Here is an 18,716-nt window from a genome sequence, read left to right as displayed (position 1 = left end):
AAAAGATAGCATCTCCTATGCCAAAGTACAGTTTCAGTTAAGTTCAATACCGGAGGACTAAATCCTCTTACACAAACCCAATTCAATCTCCAATGATCAAACAACTCCTCTTCCTAAATGATATTACATTATTCTCACATTACATTCCTTGACCATGACCTCTTACAATAACCATGGTGATCTACAATGAGATCTTACATCTATTTTATACAAACCCTCAACCATAAACAATCAGGTTGACCACCAGACAATAAACCGATTACATTATTACAAACCATGTCGGCCTTAGACCAAAACAAATAATATCCAACACATAAGACATCCTGAAAATAGAACAATAGGTCCTATCCATACATTACATCAATGTCGGTCCATAACCTAAATCAACCGGGACCAAGTATAGGTCCACATGCTTCAACAATGATATCCAAATGCCAAGTCTTGAACATGATCACTAACAACATCCTAGAACTCCACCAGAAGCTGCACCAACACCACTTATGCAATTCATCAAAGATCTCCACCAAAAGCACTACCGGTGAAACCCTCGCAGGAAGTAGAAACCAATCTTTTAAGCAAGCAGGATAACATCCAATCACCAAACCAAAACCAACTGACCAAATATGAGTGTAAGTATCATGAACAAGCCAATTCCATCACTAGATTATACTGGAGTCTACCAGATCATTCTGGATCCAAGTTAACCAGAAACCACTCAACCTACCAGGACCAGAAGGGTGCCGGTAAAGCATCCAAATAGCTAGTGCTGACATCAATGACAAAAATCAATGCAACACAATCAATTTCACCAAATGGCTAGAACCTTGTAGGGGTTTGGATATTTTATTTTCTATATATTTAACTTTTCAACCATTTATTGTGACAATAGTTATCTATGCTATCACTATCCATGATAATGGTGAAAAACTTCCCTTTTGACTTATAAATAGTCTTGAATGAACTCCTTCTTTGTTTGAGTTCTTTCTTTTCCATTTATATTTTCAAAAGGACTCTTCTCAATATAAGATTTTCTCCATCCTTTGGGCTCGCTAATTCATTTCCTCTTCAGCTTCTATGGTAAATGTCCAAGTCTAGTTTCATTTTCCCATCTTCTTGTTGCATTTGAGGGTATTCAAATGCTCTATGACCAACCTCTCCAAAATTAAAGTTCAAATTATTGAAAATCCTCTTCCATAATCCCCTCTTCCTCTTGAAGCTTCACCTCTTCCTCTTTGAAAATATTCTCTTCCTCTAATATTGGAGCCATAATTAGTTTGTGACCAACTTGTTTCCCCTTCTTTTGGTGGTTGTCCCCTTTCAATATTTACTTGTCCTCTTCCTCTTGGAGGCTTACCTCTTCCTCTAATGTTGTACTTTGATGTCTTCTTGCTAATTTTTCTTATGCCTCGAGTGCATATTGATAGGCCTCTTTCATTGTTCTTATTGTGACTAAACTTAACTCATCTTGGATTGGAACCCACAAGCCATTTGTATCTTAATTTGTTTCCCTCATCATCCTCAACATGTCCAACTCAAATGATAAGCTGATAGGATTCCTCTATGCATTCCATGACACTTGAATCATTCTATTTCAAATTTTGCAAATTCTTGAACAAACTAATGTGATAATCTACTAGTAAAAACTTAGCATTCCATTTGGTTAGAATTTTATCCCATAAATTGATATTTTTCATGCCTTTCCTCTATCTTTTAATTTGTAATTGATCCCACCACATTGATGCATGTCATTTCAACCTTTTACAAGCATACTTTACCTTGTCTTCAATTTACTCCAAATCCAAGTATTTATCCATCTATATAACCCAATCAATGAGTTCTTATAGGTTTAAGATCCCACTATAACTTGATGGATCCATGCATGGTTTAGTACCTATTTTTTATAACACTTTGAAGGAATATACCTTCTTGGGCATCTTCTCCCACTTTTGCAAATTTTGGCATTTCTTTCTCCTTTTCATTAACATCTTATATATGTAATACTCTCTATTGTGATGTTTCTATGGCTTCTAGTTATGTCATTATTCCTCTCAACATCTCCACAACCATTGTATTATCTTCTCCTCATGGTGGCCTTCTTCTACAACACCCCCTGTGTTCCATGCCTTCAAGTTAATATGCTCTTTCTTTTTGCAAACCCAACCCTACTTTGATACCAAATGGTGAAAATCAACGATTGAAAATCCAAGAATGGATTATCATTCAGTGCAACAAAATCAAGCACAAATCTTTAACTTTGAAAACACATAATTTGAAGCCAAAAGAATGAAAAAGTAACCCTTTTATTCATGGTGCACAATGCATAAAAAATATAAAAGAAACACACTCCTGAAGGTGAATGTTTACATTAGGTACAAGAAACAAGTTCCATTTTAAACTCAATCTTCTAGTATTTTAAAATTAACTTAAAAAAACTCCAAGAACATTAAGAAAATACATTAAAAACCAAATACATGCATGAAGATCTAATCCCTAAATATTTGTGCAAACTTCTTCCGGTACCCACAATCAACTATCTCTCCTCTTGCATCAATATATTCTTCATTTTCCATTTCAAGATTTTCTTTTACAATCTTGGGTCTGGGATTTCCTTCTCTAACTAGCATGATTTTTCTTTCAAAATCCCCAACTTGGGAATATGAATCTCCAAAGTTAGATTGTACTTTTGATCCTTCATCAATTCACTTGCTCCACTATGCAAAATTGCCAATTTTTCATATTCTCCACTATCTCCTTCTTCTAGTGTCTGGGGCTACAACAAAATTAAAACAAAGGACAAAACCATTTTTTGGTTGTGTAATATTGCTCATGCACATGTATTCTCTTGCATAATTAATATTTTTGAGATGTAGACTTGTGATTGGAGTGTGTTTGTTATGCCTAAAAAAACTCTAAAGAGATGTATTTATGATATTTGTTCTGTGTGATTGTGTAGTTGCCTCAAATTAAGTCTAGATCTTGTTTGGAATTAAAAAGAAATGTGTTGAGATGAGGATTTTCTATCTCAATCAACTCTTGAAAGATAGATAGTTTTCTTACTTGTCTATTTTTGTTTTCTTCTTGGATATGTTCCAAGATAATAGCATGTTCCTAAACATGTTCTAGGTTGAATTCTTCTTGATTTGGTTGAATGGTTTCAAACTCATTTAAGATGGACTTTACCCAATCGTCTCTAACCCCAAGACACATGAGATCTATAAAGGAAGAGAACAAAAAACATGAGTGCCTTGCTTGTAGTGCTTGTTGTATTTGATTTATTAAGTTCCTTGGATATGTTAGAAATGGATTTTGATCTTGATATTTTTTAGGTGAATATCAACTAATTAAATGTTTTGATCTAAATGTGAGAAATAAATAATTATCCTATATTTTTTAATTCCTCAATTGAAATGTGAATTAATTAGCTAATGTAATTATATAGTTCTTATTGTTTCTAAATGAATATGGTTTTTAAATTTTATTTTGGTTTTGGTTTATCTGATATGCTTAATGCACTATTAGTAAGGGTTTCTTTATCTTGTTGAATTGTGTTGTTATCAAGCACTTTTCAAGATGACTGCTAAATTGAAACTAAATTTGTAATATAATTAAAGCTATTTAATGCAAGAAGGTATCAAAAGGTGAAAACCTGAGACCAATCAAAGGAATTAGTCTATATAGAAGGAGATGGTTCTCTATCTCAATCAACTCTTGAAAAAGGTCTAGTTCTCTTACTTGTCTATTGTTGTTTTCTTCTTGGATTTATTGCAAGATAATACCTTTCTCCTAAACATGTTCTAGGTCGAATGCTTCTTGATATGTTTGAGTGGTTTCAAACTCATTTATGCTAGACTTTATCCAATCTTCTCTTACCCCAAGACACATGAGATTGATAGTAGAAGAAAGAAGAAAGAGGTATGCCTTGTTTGTTGTGCTTCTTGTATTTGATATATTTATATCTTTGGGTATGTTAGCAATGACTTTTGATCTTGATATTTTCTAGGAGAATATCAACTAATTAAATATTTTAATCTAAATACGAGGAATAAACAATTATCCCATATATTTTAATTTCCCTAATTGAAATGTGAATTAATTAAATAATTTAATTTTATAGTTCTAAATGGTTTTAAATGTATATGGTTTTTTAATTTTGTTTTGGTATTGGTTTATTTGATATGCCCTATGCACTATTAGTAAGGGTTTTTATATCAAGTTATCTTGTATTGTTATTGCTGACTATGAATTTTACTTTTTATGCGAACAACCTTATGGGAAACTCAATGAAAGGGGACCTACGGGAAAATCATTGATTAACCTTCGGGCTTTAGAAGTTGACTCTTCATAAATGGGGGGAGAAAAAGGGAGAGAGAAAACATGAAAGCAAAACTATTCTAAGCAATGCGCTAGAGGATATTTGGAATACTTAAAGCACATAAAACCCAGATATTTGTAGTTTTAAGGCTCATTCAACAATCTACATGCCCAAAAAGGTCATAAAAGAATTTTAAACAATCACCCATTTTTACATAATACAATGTATACCATTCATCTAATAGATAAAAAGTTTTAAAAACATAGTTTAATCTCCAAATTCTCACATAATAAATTGCAAAAGTTCACTGAATCACGAAATGCACATAAGATTATCCCTTATACTAAGAAACAAATCACCATAAAGGCTACAAGCACAATTTGATATATTCCAAGTCTCAGAAAATGATTAACTTAAAGGTCTGATTCACAGAGTCAACTTCTAAAAAGTCTTCCCTCTCTAAACAAAAAAGGAAAGACTATATACAGCTGAGGAGGCCCAACGACCACGAGACTGAGAACATGAGAGAAAACTCTCAAAATAGCATCCTATTAGAAATCTTGTGTGGTGGCTCCAGAAAAGCATGCATAAAAAAGGTGAAACAACATTCTGTTATGATCCTTGAAAAAGCATCATGGCGATCCTTAAAACAACATCATGGAAAAAATGCAATGCGAAAGAGATATCACAGTCTACAACAAAGCCAACAACACGTGGAAGCTTGAAGGGAGCTCAAAATTGGATCCAGAAGGAGGAAGCCAAAATGAATGCAATGAGGCCAAGTGTTCACCGAGGTTGCCGTACAAGAAGATGGGCTTGAGCGCGTCTGTTAGGAAAAGAATCAAAACCATGCGGCAGCACTGCGCTCTCTCAAAACTAAAGGGAGAAAGGCGAGATACCAGAAGGAACGTCATGAAACCACATGGCATGCATGAAAAAGGCAACAAAATGGCCGAAGGAAGAATGAACCCTTAAACCCAAAAATATCCTCGCATAAATAAAATGTGTATAAAATATCCATAGTTCTTGGCGAGTAAGGGGAAAATTCTGCCTGTAGAATGTCGATACCCAAAATTTGTCAGCTCGTAGACCAGACCTATGCTTGAATAGGGGAGAGCAGGTCCAAAAATTGTTGCAGTGGGAGCCAATCATGTTTCGAGGGCAACACTTGAGATTCCAAAATCTAGCAATTTTGGTCTAAACAAATAACTTCATCAAATGGAAAGCTTGTCAGTTCCTTGTGGACCATCCTGAGTAAGGCATAGAGCTGAGCAAGAGGATGTAGGAGACCCCCAACTTCATGGGAAACTAGGAGAACATTTAGATATTGGAGAAAAGTCTGATTTTGTTGTTGTTGTTGTTCAATTTGGCTCACAATTTTCTCGATCCCCAAAATAGAACCATCAGAAACAAATGGCAAAGGCAAGCCAAGGTGCACAAAATTCTCTACGCGTTGCTTGATATCTGGGATGGAGATCCTTAGGGAATTTAATGATGTTGTTGCCTGCATGTCCGCCCTATGATGGTTGATGAAAATATTAGCCCTTTTGGTTAACTGCTTGTGGTCAGTGTCTCCTTTGGTTGATGACTCATCTTCAGAAGTGGCATAAAGTAACTTGATTAACCTTTGAGCGTCATGACCCTAGGGCCAATGGATTGAGTGACCCTATCGATGAGATTACCTACCCCAGTGCAAAGAGACTGTGCATCGCCCAGAAACCTTAAAATGGGTCGCAAGGAGGGACAAAACTGTTTAATCTTCTCCCAATGAGAAACATATAATTCTTGGATAACATGGGAGAAATCCTCTGAAACTACGGGAAGGGAAGCGCTATGAGGTAAGTGCGTGATTTCATCGTCACTCGCTCTTATCTCCACATATAATTCTTTACTTCTTTCTACTCCCACTTTCGTTGTATGCTCGAGGGAGATGATTTTTGTGCTTCCTGAAGTCACACCATGCATTCATGATCCTGTTCTATTGATTGCCTTGCACTTTGGAGCTCTCTTTTAGTCTGAGCCAAGTTGTCCTGTATTTCCAATTTTATTGCCTCAATTTTTTCTCTTTCCTCTAAAAGAGTGACCTGTGCGCTGCTCAAATTTTGAGCATAATCTTCTTTTAAATGAACTTCCTCCCCTAGCTGAGCTTGATACTATGTTGCATCTCTGGAGCTTGCTCTCAGCTACTGCAGTTCTTGCTCTCTATCTTCGAGCTCTTTCACCAACACGCTCCTTGCCAATTCCTACTCTTGCACTTGGGAGGCTACATTGTTCAAGGTGACCTAGGGCTTCTCTTTCTCAAAATTTGCTTGTAATAACAAGCTCTGTAGGTGATTAATCTCTAAATTCCTTTCTTTATCGTCCTTTCTCTATCGATCTAGAGATTCTTTGAGGCATCCAAACTCATCTTGCATTTTGTCAAGGTGCCGACTCTTTTTAATGAAATCAAAGGAACCTGCCTTTGATATCTCTTCCATAATTTCCACCTTATCCAATGTGGTGGCATGCCTTAAGTCTATTCTGACTACATACATGGAATAGTCATCTAGCTTCATCTAGGTCGCTAGCATGTCGACCTTTGGGAAGATAGTTGCGCAGAGGAGGCTCTAACTTTCTTCACTAAAATGTGTTTGCATGTATGGTTGCGCAGGCTTTTGGATGTCTTTCTCCTTTCTCTTTTGTGCAAGATGAGCATGGGCCACCCTAGAGTGGGTAATCTATTGATCATAAGCCTCTAGGGTCAAAATAGATTGACTTGAGAATGCAGCATAGGGGGGAACGAAAAAGGGAAAAGAGACTCCAGAGCCTCTGAAATTGGTTTGAATTGGATGCGCAAGAGTGGTTGGAGAAAAAAGTGGGACAAAGGGGGACACACTAGCGAAAGAAGGACCAACAAAAATTATGTTAACATTTGGGGAAGGAGTGGATTCATCCAAACCAAGCATACATGCAATGGAAGATGTGGTGGGGGTCTGCGACGGAGTACCTGTGGGAAAAGGTAATGCTCGAGGTGGGAAGAAGAACTGAATCCTGCCAAAAGGTAGCTTGCTGATGGGGAAGAGGCATGGGGGCAGTCTGAGGCTCAACATATGATTTAGTGGATGTTAGTGCAAGGGTGCAAGAGGCTAGAGTCATCATGGGAGAAACAAAAAAAATCAAAGAGATCAAAGTTTGAGTAGAGAGGAGGGGAGGAGGGAAGCGTACCTGAACCGACAGGGTCACTGCCTCTTAGAGATCTGGAACTATCACAGAGACCTGGCGAGAAGATCCTCTAAGCTCAAAGATTAGGGTTTGCTTCTTTTTTGAGAATGGGTCGATTATTTGCAAATCTATCGATCTTTTTGAGGAACGAAAGTGTTGTCTTCTAACTCAGCTTATAAAGGCTACTAACATGACGACTTCAATGTTTTGTTCCTCCACATCTATAACTTCTACCTCCTCTACCCATTGAACCTCCTCGGGAGTTGATTCACTATGAGGGGACACATCACATGTCCCCTCATCATCATTGTAGTTCAACCACTCTCTCTCTAAAATGGCGTCCAGGTGGTAATTATACACATTCGCTCTGGGTTATTGAACTTCCTGGCGGTGAATCCAAAAATAATTTCTTTTTCTTCCAAACCACTCATCCTCCTCCATTGTTCACTGAAAACTAGGAGGGATAGGCTTAGCCAGATTATGTCTTTGCAGAGGAGTATAAAAAATTAGCCATGGAGGCCTCACAACTTTAGGAAAATCACTTGTGTCTATATAGAAATTAGGGTCATCTATTGGAGGATTGACCTGTTTCTCCCAAGATTCTCGTCATTCATGCTTGATGGCATTCCTTCTGTGGTCACTTGATAGACAATCATCTAGGTCATAGCTCCATATGTCATCAATGATTACCAGGCCCAATTGTACTAGCTTAGAGGTCAAAACCCCTTCTGCAAGGCTTTTCCGCTAAGGACAATAGGACCTATAGCCTTGTGATCCCCAGTTATGGCGGTGTCATGCTTGCTTGACCCGATGGCTTTCTCAACCTCCACTAATTGTCTAAATATTTCTTGGGCCAAGGTTCACTCGGTGACATAGATTGGCAGGCGAAAAGGCTCTTCAAAGAAGCCATGGATCCTGACGAATGAGATATATTTCCCCAAAAACCAGTTGTAGACACTTAAAAATAATTATTTTAATTATTTTTAATTCCTCACATAGTTAATTAATTAATTATGTTAATTCAAATTCTCCTCAATATTAATTAAATATAATTAATATTGTCACTATAGCATGTGATTGATTTATTTAATAAATCAATCCCTTTCTTTATTCTTCTAAAAAATCAAATCCTCACAAATCTTCCTCTTAGCTAATTAATTTTAATTAATTAGTTAACCTACATGATTCCTACAAATCATCTTCTTAATTCATCATTAACCTAATAAATTCATCTAGAAACTCCCTAAACTCACTTAATATTATTATTCTAATTTTTTTATTCCCTCCACTCATTCTCTCTCCTAGTCAAATTATCCTAATTCCACCTAACATTTCCTCTAATCCCCCTCTTAATGAATCGTTAATGGCTAATCAGCATGATTAGCCACAAAGTGAACTCCTTGCTTTTAAATACTCTTTTCCAGGAGAATGTAAGATTTTCAAAATCTCACATTCCTCCAAGCATCCCCTCTCCTAAGGAACTTTTAATTCTTTTTTATTCCTCAAATCCCCATGATATCCTTTTTTGGAGAATTTTTAATTCCTCCAATGCACCTTGTGGAGTGTTGAGATGCGAAATGCCTTGAAGGCATATTTCTTGGTCTCCACACCCTCTCTTGGACCTTGTGTGAGCTCACAAGTAAATCCTAGCCCTTCAACTTGAATCCATCCTAGCCATCTATTTTTCTCTCCTCTTCCTATAAATAAAGGGCTTCATCCCTTCATTCAAAAACATCTCGAAATCCAGTAAGCTTATGCTGCCCTTTTGAGCCCAGGAAATCATCTTGGCAACTTGATCATCTCATCCTTATCATTTTCCAAATCCATTCCATTTGTGCACAACATTGGAGAGCCATCCACATCCAACAATCAAAGGAGCACATCAAGTGGAGCATTATCAAGGGGTGCCTTCACTTCATCAAGCTCAATCTGAAGGAGAAGGTAAAATAGCAAGGTTAAATGGTCTTTTCATGATATTTTAGCATTTTATATGTTTATTTCGTTATGTTTTTGATCATTTGACCTTCTAATCTATTTTCCCCTCTTCATTTTGGCATGCCCAATGAGACTCACATCCTTAAGAACTAATATTTTTTTAAGTTTTTGTGAGTTGTGAGATGCAGGTTCTAGAATAGCACGACTGCAATATATATATATATATATATATATATATATATATATATATATATATATATATATATATATATATATATATATATATATATATATATATTCAGGTTCCAGAATAGCAGCTCTGTATTTCTGCGCGACGGCTCCTCCTCATTCTGTTTCTATTTTTGTTTCAGCATGATAACTCTATTATCTGATCTGTTATCTACTCTATTTTATTATAATCTATGTGAAAGTAGGAGAGTATGCTCTTGTCTATATAGACAATCAGAAATCCAGACCTTTGGCACTTTTTTATTTATTCTGTTTAGCGCGACTGTATGCTCTGACCGCAGGAAAGTGTGAAAATAGGAGAGTATGCTCTTGTCTATCTAGACAATCAGAAATCCAGACGTTTGACACTTTTCCATCTGATTAGTGTGAATGTCTACTCTGTTATCTGCTTTGTTAATCTGTCTGAAATTTTTAGGTGCTAACTGTAGTCTGCGTTTTATTTTCATTTCCTGTTATCTTCTCTGTTTAATCATAATCTGTCTGACTGCAGGAAAGTGTGAAAGTAGGAGAGTATGCTCTTGTCTATCTAAACAATAAGAAATCCAGATCTTTGACATTTTTATTTATTTTTATTCTGTTTAGTGCGACTGTCTGCTCTGTTAAATCTAGGGTGTCTGCTCTGTTAAAAAAAATTTCTTTTTTTTCACCATATCTTCTTTATCTTGACTCCATTTTCCTTCAAACTTCACTAGATTCTCCGCATTTCCATTTTCCACATTTCCTTCCTTGAGGGCCTTATCCCAAAAATCCAATTTTTGAAGCCCAAAATCCCACATTCCTCTATTTTTAGGGTTGCCATAACTCCTTCCCCTTTTATCCAATCACCCCCATATTATCCATCTCCAACTTTTGCTTCTTTGTCCCTCTTGGACAAATTTTCCCATTCCTTCATCTCTCCTCTAAAATCCCCATTTTTTGCTTGCTTATCCCTTTGAAAGTGGCAAAAACCTAGTCAAACCCCATTTGCCCATCAAAGCTTTCTGCAAATCCACATTTGTCATTAGTAAAAAAGTTTTTATTCATGTTTTTCTACTTATTCCCAAAAAAATCAAAAAAATTAATATTTTTTTCATTTTGTTGTCTTTTGCAAGATGCTTGTTGAAGACTCTATTTTTCAAACTACTAATCAAGTTGTTTTGTAGGATGCTTGTTGAAGACTCCATTTTTCAAACTACTAATCTAGTTGTTTTGCAGGACGCTTTTTGAAGACTCCATTTTTCAAACTACTAATGAAGTTGTTTTGCAGATTGCCTAGCTGATTCAACAAATATTGTGCATTTATTTAAATTAAGCACCTAGATATTAATTAAAATGGAATGAACCATTGTCTTATGTGTCTTTAAGAAAAGCATAAAGGTAGGAGAGTATGCTCTCGTCTTTCTAGATGATAAAAAATCCAGACCCTCCAACCTTTTCTTGTTTGATTGTGTGTTTACCTCTAGTGGGCCTGCCCTCCCAACTTTCTCTTTGAGAAGGTAAGAGGGGAACGACCCAAGTGAGTACACTCAGACCTTGGGTTCCCAACTCACTATAATAAATAGGCCATTGACTATGAAAGGGTTAATGGTTGGGGCTATATGAGAGTTCACTCTCATATTGGGTGCTTAGTAGGGTCCTAGAGATCTCAATCACGCTTGTGTGACTACTAAGTTCTTGGTGCTTCATTGGGCTATAGGCTTCAATTGCGCTTGTGCAACTTAGAAAGGTAGCTCCTAACGGGAAGACTTACTAAACACCTTGTTCATAGTGGCCAAAAACCTTCTAGTCATTGGTGCAAGAGGTCGGACCTCTGAAGCCGCCCATATTTTTATGGCCCTTAGTAGAGACACAAAGTTCTCCATGAGGAGTTTTCATGGGAATTGATGCTTGGCTGCCCTGAGAAGTGAGTGTCATGGAAGGGAGCCAGTGGGGTCAAGCAACTAAGTGTCCACTCTGGGTAAGCGTAGCTGGGAAACCAATTGGGATTCAATGACTATTGTCCTTGCCAGCCTTAAGAATGTTGTATATGAGCATGAGTGTCTTTGAGATAATATGCATTTGATCATTGTGTTTGCTTTGTTTGATACATACTTGCCAAGAGAAGACTAAAAACACATCACTATCCCCAAACACTTTGCAAAAACACTTGTCAAGACACAAACAACTGTCCAAGTCATTACCCACACCAAGTCCAAAAATTGCGTCAAAGCTTTGTCCATCCCATATTTCATAAGCCTAAGAGAGAAGCTAAGAGTTTGTCCTCTCCATCAACATTCAAGTTTGTCCTTTGAAACACCAATTATTGTCCAAATCAAGGTGGTCATATCCCTTCATACAACTTGTCATTCGAATCGATCCTTCATGTTTATGCCAAAGACAACCTAGTCATAAAATTTCTTCTAAACCATCACTACCATACCTCCTCCATCAATCATCCTCAAATTTCCTAAGTCCTTTCATCCTCAAATTTCTTAAGTCCTTTCATCACAAATATCGTGTATGGTCGCAACTCGATCCCAAAAGAAAAAGATGGTTGAACAACAATATGGCATTCCGGACATTGGTGTCCTATACGAAGATCATACACAAAGTGGGCAACCTAGCAATCAAGATCAAAGCCAAAATCCTGACGTGGTTAGCCAAGATGAACTTTGTCCGAAAGTGCAAACTTTCCTAGTAGATTCTTATAACCAAGAGATGATGGACAAGTTTATTAAACACAATCCTACTACACTTCTGAAAGCTCTTCTTGAAAATGGAGCTCAACTTCCGCTTGAGTTTAATAGATCCGCTTTCGCCCAACAACCACAAGGCGACCTCGCTCCCACACAAAGTGTTGCACCTACTATTCAAAGTCAATCAATTGCAGCCCCATCAATCATCCAAGCTCAATCAATGTCACCTGTGGTACCTCCCACCGTGGTCTCCATCCTACCTTCTTCCTCCTTACCATCCATACCACTATCAAATCCGATCTCATCTATTCTCCAATAAACTTCTATACCACCTCCTTCTATTCAACCACATATTTCCATTCCACAAACTTCCCTTCCTCCCAACAATGTCACAAATTTTATCCGGGTCGTATTCAATCCCATCACAACCGTTTGCAGACCACAACCGACTGTCACTCAAACCCCAACGACATCGATCATCACATCCCATGTTCCCACCTCCTCATCATATCAATATATTGGTGGTGGTGCACCTTCTTTGGCTCATCCAATTATTGGGGCAAATACAATTCATCATTATCAAATCCCACAACAAGACCTCATCAAGGAAATTCAAGACATGAAAAATATCATCAAGGGACTAATAAAAGAAAAAATTACTCATCTGAAGAGTTTTTCCCTTGTCCTTACGACCTGTCTATATCAGTTGCACCATATCCCCTGGGATTTGAGATCCCTAAATTCACCAAGTATGAAGGCAAAGGAAACCCTCGTGATCATGTTCGAGAATTCCACATCTTATGCCAAGAAGTCTCCTATAGTGACCTTTATCTTTGCAGACTCTTTCCCAAGAGTCTCATAGGAAACGCCCTGACATGGTTCTCATCTTTACCACGAGTTTCCATTATCTCTTTTCCAGACTTGGCAAAAAAATTTGTGGCCCACTATGCATACAACATGAGTAATGATGTTTCTATGATGGACCTATGTAATACAAAACAAAGGCCCGGAGAAACCTTCACCAATTTCCTACAAAGATGGTGACATCTTATCAAGAAATTCCAGTGGGACATGCCAAAACAACATCAAATTGAACTATTCCAAAAGAACTTGGTGCCTGAACTTTCAAGACCCTTAATATCCCAATGTATCAAATCCTTCCAAAAATTGATCGATAAGGGCCTCGCCCTCGAACATGTCTTGTTGGAGGAAGGAACCTTGAAATATTACCAGAAGTCGACACAAAGTTCTTCCTCTTATCATAACGACAAGACAAAATTCTGGTCCAAGAACAAAAATGTGGTCAATGATGGTGTAACTGATGCAAAGCGGGTCCAAACCGCTCCCCCAAAATCCACCACCAATAATCATAAATTCAACAATCAAAATAATCAAAATCAATCCCAAAAACCTCACAACAATGTCTCAATCCAGGGATGACCACCCCGATCGAATAACAGGACTCCAAGAGATTTCACTCCTCTGGCTGAGCCTATTGAAATGGTGTTTCAGAAACTTGTCCAAGCAGGTGCAGTGGTTTTTCCTATCACTCGCCCATTTGACCCCAATCAACCTAAACCAAGATGGTATAATGAAAATGAGTATTGTGAATACCATCGTATCAAGGGACATGATACATGCAAGTGTATGAAACTGAAGATCTACATACAAGATCTCATTGATAGAGGTGAGATTGAAGTAGCAAATGCAAAACCTGGTAATAACAATGACAAACTCAAAATGTACCAAGAACCCTTCCCGAATCATGATAAAGGAAAAGGCTCATCATCTAACACAATGGGTTATGACTACGCTAATCACATAACTGGCTTTGATTTTTTAGTAGGTTGCATTGAACCTGCAGACAATCATGTCAATGTCATAACCATCCAAGGAGTCAATCCTCCTTCTTCCCAAAGCAGACCAAATCCTGCTAGGATAGTCATTCAAGTCGCCATGTCTTCCACCTCCCATTTCTAGAATGACTGCAATGCAACTACACGTCAAGGTAAAGTCACCATCCAAGGAGTCCCTCCCCCACCAAACCCCCCACCCATGTCTTCCACCCGTTGATATGACCTCCTTGATCAACTTGGGAAGACACCTGCGCAGATCTTCATTTTGGAACTTCTCAAGACTTCCCCGGTCCATAAAGAAATTTTGGAACAAGCCCTTCTCCAATCATGCATTCCTGATAACATCAACGCCACCCACTTCCAAGCCCTCATTGGAAACCTTGCTGCCCAGCAACACATTGTATTTAACTCCAAAGATGATCCCGCAGATGAAGACCATAACAAACCTTTGCACATCGAATCTCTCATCCACAAACACAAGGTCAAACATATCCTGATAGGCGATGGATCCGAGCTTAATCTGTGCACATACAAATTAATAAAACAATTGGGACTTTCTGAGGATCTGATAGACACATCAAGAAGGATCACAATAAAGGCATATGATGATGTAGAAAGAATTTCAAAGGGCATGATCACCTTACCTCTTCAAGTGGGCCCCATTACAATTGAAACCCCTTGCTAAGTACTAGATCTTGATCTCCCCTACAACATTCTCCTCGGGAGGCCATGGATTCATTCCTTGCAGGTCGTACCCTCCACTTATCACCAATGCATCAAATTCCCCTATAATGGAAGAGTGATCACTATTAAAGGTGATCCCCAACCTTTTCAATATTGCAAACTATTAGAGGGGAAGCATCCGTATCATTGCCCACTAAATAGACCCTCGCCAACACCTCCATCTGACACATCAAATGTTGCCTCCACATCATCGCAACCAAATAATCAAATCAAGATCTTGGACAATGGTTGTGGAGAATACAAATTGGAGGATGTCTTATTGATAGGCAACCTCCCTCTCTCTCCTAAGTCATTTGGAAAATCAAAAGATCTCAAAAAGGACCTGAAACCAGTCATGCAATGCCAAAACACCACCTTCCAACAATGGGGCCCACTTGATAACGAGAGCCTCGAAGCAGATATCTCTTCATGGCTATACAAGGAAGAGGATGAAGATGCAACAAGAATATCCAAAAAAATATACCCAAAAGCATCTACCATAGTTTTAAAAATGGGTTACAAAGGACACGGCCTGGGACCAGAGGAGAAAGGAAGAAAAGCACCCATAAATCCTATCTCCTACAAATACAATAGAGGCTTGGGGTACACCCCGGTGCCTAAGATTACTATTGCGGGTGCCCCTTCTAGTTCTTCTTCGGATATTGAAAGCGTTGATGAAGAGGAATTCCATGAAATGCCTTATGAATATGAGAAAGATATCTTCTTGGATGCTTACATCAATACCATCACCCTCGTAACCCTTCCCACTTCACATGAGCTACATCTTGTCCATCCTGAACTCATTGACTGGGGCCAATGAGACAAACCCACTTTAGATATTTGCGTCGACAATAATGATCTCATTGCTCTCCTGACAGCGCAAGATCTGGAAGATTGTAATAGAATTGAGGGTATTCAACTACACGAAAAGGGATACTTTGGTAGTCAGGTCAATGCCCTTAGGCACAAAAAAGATAATAAAAGGAAAAGACATGATTCCCTAGGTGAAAACCTCCCTGAGGCACCTTTGGATGAGCAAAAAATAAAAACAAAGGGCGTATCGGAAAGTGAAAACCTAGAAAAGGCACTTAACGATGAGGGATTTGACCTCCCTACCATTGGTTACCTTCCACAGGACAAATCAAATTTGCTGATAGAAGAAACAGACAACATCAACATGGGCACCGAAGTCATTCTGAAAAATGTGCTCATTGCCAAATCCCTCACAGAAATAAAGAAACAAGACTTCATCAACTTCCTTACAGAGGTAAAAATCAATTTTGCATGGTCCTATTCTGATATGCCAGGGTTGGATCCTGCCTTGGTGGTTCACAATCTTGTCGTCTGCCTAGACGCAAAACCTGTAAAACAAAAATTGCACAAAATGCACCCACATATTGCACTATTGGTCAAGGCAGAACTCCAAAAGATGTTAGACACAGAATTTATCAAACCAATAGATTATGCTGAATGGGTCTCCAACATTGTATCTATCGAAAAACCTACTGGGGGCATCCACATCTGCACAGATTTCCGAGATCTAAATATAGCTTGTCCTAAAGACGATTTCTCGCTCCCAAACATAGATATGATTGTGGACCTTATAGCAGGACATGAGATGTTGTCACTTATGGATGGATTCTTTGGATACAACCAAATCAGGATTGCAGATGAGGATTAGCATAACACTGCATTCACAACACCATGGGGGACTTTCTATTATCGGGTCATGCCTTTTGGTCTCAAAAATGCTGGAGCTACATACCAACGTGCAATGACAACAATTTTTCATGACCTCTTACACAAAATTATGGAGGATTGTGTGGATGATCTGCTAGGCAAATCTAAGACAAGAAAAGAACACATCCCCATTCTAAAGCAGATCTTTGAAAGATTAGAAAAATACAAACTACGGTTGAATCCAAAAAAGTGTGTGTTTGGAGTCACATTGGGAAAACTATTAGGATTCATTGTTTCCCGTAGAGGCATTGAGGTCGATCCTGCAAAAGTAAAAGCTATCATGGAAATGCCTCCACCAAAAACTCTCAGACAACTATGCAGTCTCCAGGGAAAACTCCAGTCTGTCAGACGTTTCATTTCACAACTAGCAGATAAGTGCCATCCATTTGCACACCTCCTGCACAAGGACACAAAATTCAAATGGGACTGCTTATGCCAAAAGGCTTTTGAGAAACTAAAAGAATATCTAGCATCACCTCCGGTATTGATGCCTCCTGCTCCTAGAAAACCCCTTATTTTGTATATATGCGCTACTACAGTGGCATTGGGGGCATTATTGGCATAGACAGATGATCAAGGGAAAGAACATGTCGTTTACTACATCAATCGTACACTGGTAGGGTATGAACTCAATTATACCCCCATTGAAAGAGCATGCTTGGCATTGGTGTTTAACACACAAAAACTCTGACACTATATGCTAAACAACAAAACAAAACTAATTGCTAAAATCGATCCACTTAAATATCTCTTGTCCAAAGCTACTCTCACTGGTCAAACAGCTAAATGGGTCATGCTCTTAAGTGAGTTTGACATTGAATATGTGGACAGAAAAGCAATCAAGGGACAAGTCACTACAGATCAGTTGGCTGAAGCTCCACTTCCTGGTGACCATCCTCTTCTCACAGAATTACCAGATGAGTTCATTATGACTGTTACCACATCCTCCACATGACAATTGTATTTTGATGGCTCCTACACTCAAAATGGATCGGGGGTAGGAATATTATTGGTCACACCTCAAGGAGATGGCATCCTAAAATCATACAAGATAGCCTTTGCATGTACCAACAACATAGCAAAATATGAGGCCCTCATCACAGGTTTACGCTTGGCTATCCATTGGAAAATAAAGGAATTACAAGTCTATGGCGATTCCTAGCTCGTCATAAAACAAGTCAATAATGAATACTAGACGAAAGATGATAAACTCCTTCCCTACCGTACCATGGTTGAAGATCTTAAGCACCATTTCACGACAATCAGGTTTGATCAAATCCCACAAACAAACAATAGGGCTGCAAATGCAATGGCCACCATTGGCTCCCTCCTTCAAATTCCAACACATAGTCAGAAGTGTGAGTTCTTGGTCGAGCGATTGTTTATACCGGCATATGACCTACCAGAGTCTGAAATGGTGTGTGTTCTCATTCGTCCCGAGTCCCCTTGGTACCAAGAAACCTTCACTTTCCTCAAAGACACACCATTCCCCCACACATCACCAAAACCCAACAACAAACGTTCATCTGCCGATGTGCCCGTTACACCATCCTTGCAGACACCTTGTTCAGAAGGCATTTTGATGGTTCCCTCCTAAGGTGTTTACATAAACAAGAAGCAGAATGGGCATTACACAAAGTACACGAGGGTATCTGTGGGGCACACTCAAGTGGACTCACATTGGCTAAATTTTTTTTGAGAATAGGATACTATTGGCCTAAAATGGAAGAAGATGCATACAACTATGTGAAGAAATGCATCCCTTACCGGCAGCATGGCGACAAGATTCATGCACCATCACAAGAATTATAGCCATTCATTACACCATGGCCCTTCTTACAGCGGGGGCTCGATCTCATTGGGAAAATCCACCCTTCATCTTCCAACGGACATAAATTCATTATCACTGCCACCGAATACTTCACCAAGTGGGTAGAGGCTATCCCTCTTACTTTCACCACCGGTAAGAAAATATCCAAGTTCATCCTAAACTACCTGATCTGCCGGTATGGCATCCCAAAAGTTATCATCACAGATAATGGTAAA

Source organism: Cryptomeria japonica, chromosome 3 (assembly GCF_030272615.1).
Source record: "Cryptomeria japonica chromosome 3, Sugi_1.0, whole genome shotgun sequence".
NCBI classification, from domain to species: Eukaryota; Viridiplantae; Streptophyta; class Pinopsida; order Cupressales; family Cupressaceae; genus Cryptomeria; species Cryptomeria japonica.
The sequence above is the reverse complement of the archived record's forward strand: the minus strand, read 5'-3'. Positions refer to the sequence as shown.